This window comes from Tupaia chinensis, unplaced genomic scaffold (assembly GCF_000334495.1).
Source record: "Tupaia chinensis unplaced genomic scaffold, TupChi_1.0 Scaffold000079_1, whole genome shotgun sequence".
NCBI lineage: Eukaryota > Metazoa > Chordata > Mammalia > Scandentia > Tupaiidae > Tupaia > Tupaia belangeri.
In genome coordinates, this window is record NW_006159540.1 from 872,629 (window position 1) to 878,145 (window position 5,517).

The 5,517-nt window shown below is 34.9% G+C and overlaps 1 pseudogene; it reads left to right on the forward strand.

Moving 5' to 3' along the window:
- The first annotated feature begins 2,559 nt into the window (after positions 1 to 2,559).
- Positions 2,560 to 3,016, forward strand: LOC102490399 (40S ribosomal protein S18-like; annotated as a pseudogene).
- The last annotated feature ends 2,501 nt before the right edge of the window (positions 3,017 to 5,517 follow it).

Below are 5,517 nucleotides of genomic sequence, written 5' to 3' on the forward strand. Positions count from 1 at the left end.
CAGAGGGTAAGAGATAGGGAACCAAGGATGGAGGGAAAAAAGCAAAACATACAGAAAACAAGAAATGGAAGATCATTTGCTGAGAATAACAAGTTCGTTGATGTACTCGACTGAGACAATATACAGTATACTCTGGATGGAAAATCTCATTTTGTATGTTGTAATGATGTACAGTGAATGAATGCAAATAAATAAATTGGAAAAAAGTTATTGTAAAGTTCAAAAAAAATTTTTCGGAGAGGTTTTTGCTATAGGGTTCATGCGCTTGCCAGACAGACAGAGATAGATAGAGAGACAGAAAGTGAGAAATCACCTCCTAGGGGGGATTGCCACACCATAATCTCCTCCGTTCTCCTCTCAGGATCTTGGGCAAGCACACACACGCATCCGACGTGAGTCTTAAGCCACTGGGTCCAGGATGCAAAACGTGGTCAACTACATGGGAGTCCAATGACATAGCCATTGCGCTAACTGCTGGTCCCAAGTTCAAATTTTTTTGATAAATGACATTTGACCTAACAGTGGATCAGATGCAAAATAAACAAAGCAAAACAAAATAAAACTTAAAAATATAAAAGAATACAAATGCACATAACAGCTTTGACTTGCCAATATGTTGAAAGGAATCAGAAAGTTCATTTCTTGTCATATTTAAATTTTATGATAAAACTACAAGAGTACTTCACAACCACCATCAACTGTGGCCAGCTGGTTGCATGGTGGTTAAGGAGCTATACTACCACATGACTGAATGCATTTTAAGTCCCGGACCTAATGGCTGGAAAATCATGCCAGATGCATGTGTATGCTTGCCCGAAATCCCAGGAGGATGGATGGAAGAGAAGGGATTGTGGTGTAGACATCTCCCTGGGGAATAATTTCTCACCTTATCTCTCACTGTCTCTCTCTGTCTCCAGCAAGCATACATACCATGTGGGAAAAAAAAATCAATTGGCAAATAGCTAATAAATGTGTGTTTCAAAATTGCTAAAATAAATTTTTAATACTCTCGCCACACATGAAAAATGGTGAGGTGATATATTTTAATTAGCTTGAGTATAAATCTTTCTATAAAATATAGTTTATAACACAAAATTGGCTGAGTGCATGTGTGTGTGTGTACCCAAAATCCCAAGAGGAGAATGGAGAAGAAGGGATTGCAATGTGACCATCCACCCCTTGGGGGTGATTTCTTGCTTTCTGTCTCTCTGTCTCTGTCTCTCCAATGTGCATACATGTGCTATAGCAAAAATCTCTGAAAAAAAAAACTCACAGAAAACACCAAATTACACTTCATAATATACAGTTATTATCTACCAATTAAAGTTAAGTAAATAAATGTTTATTTTTCCTGTCTTGAAATTTTCAGAAAATGAAATTTTAATTTTATGTCACATTTCAGGTGCAATAGAAAACTAGTTGTGACTAGCCATCTCTCATTGTTGATGACTCAAAATAAAGATTTGCACAGAATGACAATGACAGAATTAGAGGTTCTAAGGAAACATAGGGTGATATACTTTAACTTTGTATAAAAATTAGTTTGCTACCAATGCCTGAAAAAAAAATTCTGCCATTGATTTAACAAAGATTGTTATTTTCTCTAAATAATTGTACAGATATACCTTTCATGCAGCAAGATCAGAGTGGAAGAGACCGATGTATTCTGTAATGGAAAAATCCTTGAGAAGCTTTCATATCTTTGTCAAAAATGAAATATGTTTGACTTGTAAATTAAAGGTTCACAGAGACCCGGGTTTATTCACTTATTTTATCAAAAAAGATAACACTGTACCACAGAGTCTCTAATTATAACAGGAACTAACATACTCAACAGAGGAAATATAAAACACTACCTAAATCCAAAGAACAGACATGCATGATTCTTTAAAAAGAAGAGTGAACACTTTGTTTCTGTCATTGCTAGTTTTTGTAAAAAAATCTGTCTGTCTGCTTTGTGTATTTTTTATATTTCAATATCCAAATCATTATTACTGATTCTATTAGATCTCTACTAAAATAGGCCTTATGCTCCCATATTGACCAAATAAAAGTTATGAAGATAATTTGTCTTATGTATTAACAGACAGTGAATCTTAGTAAAATATTTTAGTTTATTAAATTAACATGGACTTTTTAACATAAAGTATAATGCAAAATTATTTTGTATTTTTGATTATTTTGTGACAAAATAGGATCTTTGCTTTTTACTCTTTATTTTATTTTTTACCCTTTAATTCAGACATTTGACATTTGATAAAGTGGGGTTGATAGCTTTATACATTTTTTCCTCAGAATACAATATTATAGAACTAAAAATTTGCTCATTTGTTCACTTAAATGAGAGAAAGAATAGAAAGTTTTTTTTTAAAAAAGGACACATGATTGGAAACAAAATTCTGCTTCAGCAGACTTCAGTCTTTATTTTTACTGTTTCAACTGATTAAATTAGACCTACTCATATTATTGAGAGTAATCTGTTTTACTCAATTTGCTGGATTAAAAGTTCTGTCTGGCTCTTGCACAGGAGACATACACTCTGCCACTTGTGCCACCGCCATGTCTCTAGAGATCCCTGAGAAGTTCGAGCACATTTTGTGAGTACTCAATACCAACATCGACGGGCGGCGGAAAATAGCCTTTGCCATCACTGCCATTAACGGTGTGGGCGAAGAAATGCTCATGTGGTGTTGAGGAGAGCAGACATGGACCTCGCCGAGAGGGCAGGAGAGCTCGCTGAGGAGGAGGTGGAACGTGTGATCACTGTCATGCAGAATCCACACCAGTACAAGATCCCAGACTGGTTCTTGAACAGGCAGAAAGATGTAAAGGACGGAAAATACAGCCAGGTCCTGGACAACGATCTGGACAACAAGCCGCGTGAAGACCTGGAGAGACTGAAGAAGACACGGGCCCATAGAGGGCTGTGCCACTTCTGCGGCCTTCTGGTTGAGGCCAGCACACTAAGACAACTGGCTGTTGTGGCCATAGCGTGGGTGTGTCCAAGAAGAAGTAAGTCTGTAGGCCTTGTCTGTTAATAAATAGTTTATATACCTAAACAACAGCAACAACAAAAGTTCTGTCTGCATCTCTAGCAGAAACTGCAAGATTGGAAGATATAACAGCAGGGAGGCCAACTTTAGATACTAGAGAGAACAAAGGAAGGGTAAAGGGGTTAGGTAATAGGGGAAGAAAGGGAAGAGAACAGGGAAAACTCAATCCATTTAATTGACACAAAAATGTACATTATCTATTGATGACAATGTACATGGTAATTTTTTTTTTCTTGACTGATAAGAACTTTATTTGTGCTGGGGAAAAGCAAGATGTAAATTGTAAATATATATAGTGACTAAATGTAAATAATAAATATACATATATATTTATATAAAAAATTAAAAAGTTTTATCACATGTAAAATACATCTTTTTAAAAATTTTATGTTATTATAAGTAAGCACCTCCCACCCACATGGAAAATAGTCACTCCATAAAACCTTTCCCTCCTTCCCGGTTTTTCTTTTTTTTTTGATTTGGGTGCACTCATGTACACTCACCTAGTGAGTTTCTCAAGCCTCTGTTTCAGGACTCAAACTGCTGGGTTGGCCATGTGGGATCCAGTAGCCTTAACCACCATGCCCTGGATGACCCAAATATATCTTTCTAAAAACATTTAGACAGATATTTCAGTGAGCAACTGGGCACCATTGGCTTGCCAAGTTGGCACATAAAATTGGAAATCAATAAGACAAAATTCATTTCCCTGGAGAAGAATAGATCCTGATAGCTGCTGGAGCATGTTCTATTGTTAAGTTTGTCACCTAATAAAGAAGACAGTTCATCGAGTAAAATAAAAGCAGTGCTTCCTTGCAATCTAAGGCTAACCCACTTTGGGTTTTTCATTCTGTCCAAAGCTAAGAAATTCCAGTTCTGTATAATTAAAAAAGTATTTCCTAACAAACTGTACTCTATAAGATGATGAAAAAATAGCAATAGATTGCACGTTGGAGACAAGTTTTTGAAATGCCTCTGGAAATTAATATTTCTTGCTGTTATGTTTCAGCAAAAGGGATTTCTAACAGTATAAAAGCATTATTAAACTTCAAAGTCCTATGCTATATTCTTGAGGCTAAACAAAATAATTTCTCTTAAATTTATTTTTATGAATCTTCTTCCAATCTATTCTGGTTATTCCATGATATTTTTGTACTTAATATAGGGATCCACAATTCTAATACATGTCTGGTAAATAGTAAGACAGACTTTGCATATCAGTAAACATATTCTTTGCTATGTTCGATTTGTTTTCAGTCTGATAACGTATTAAAGTTTAAATATATCTTCCAGGAAATAACCCAGTTTATAGGTGTGTTTGTATGTGCGTCTGTGTGTGTTGAGGAAGTGTCTCTGTCAGTACTAAAATTGTATTAAAAGTGTCTAAAATTTGTTAGAAAATTTAAGAATTTTTTTGAGTATATGAAACTTATGGAGTCATTGTAAAGTTTTTTATTTTTTGTCTCTGTGTATCACAAGGCCCAGGAATCATAGAAATATAGAGCCAAAGCTAAAAATACACATAAACACAACACACACACACACACACAAACACACACACACACAGAAATACACAGCCAAATTATATATCTTTAATGTTAGAGAGATGTTAGAATCTTTCTATCTTTTTTCTTTGATATGAATAGAAAGTATTTATCAACTAGAAGATAAGAAAACAAAGTTAAAGTAAATATGTTAATATTATCAAATTGAAAGGAAAAGCTGACAATCTGTTCTAGCTTGTTTTTTACTTTATTCCACCTTATTATACATATTTGGTTGAATTAAGTATTTTATTCATGAAAACTTATTATCTTGAATTTAAAGGAAAACTATGGAAAGGGTCTTACATCCAAAGACTATTAAATCTGCCCATGTTTAAAATCTCTACTATCATAAAAACAATGATTTTATAAAATTTATAAAAATTAATTAATTTATTTAATTCCATCTGTTATTATTACTTTTTAATTTGACCAGAGAGAGAGAAAGGGAAAGTGAGAAAACAAGCCACCAGGTTCTGGAGTCCAACCATTCCAGTAGGAATCCAGTGCCCTTAACCACCACGCTACCTGGCGGCCCTGAGAAGCCATTTTCTTAGCAGTAGACTCAATTGTGGCAGCAGGGTTGCAAATATTGTCACAAATGAGGTGGCTATTTTACGTTTTTGATGACTATATATGTGCATTCTGCAGTGATTATATGTTCTAGCAGAGCTGGAAAAGGTAGAGTAGGAGTGTTTGTTTCAGGGCAACAACTCAAAGGTTTCATTGCAAATGGAATGAACACCAAGTTAAGGAGGGCCCCTGCAGCTTTCTTTGTAGTATAGTTAGTAGTTCAGAGTATGGGCTCTGGAGACAGACACACTGAATGAATTTGATGGTGTGTAAAGTATCTAAATTCAATTAATAATCACTACTATTATTGTAAGTAATTTGTGTCAGAAAACAGGAATCAGACTACA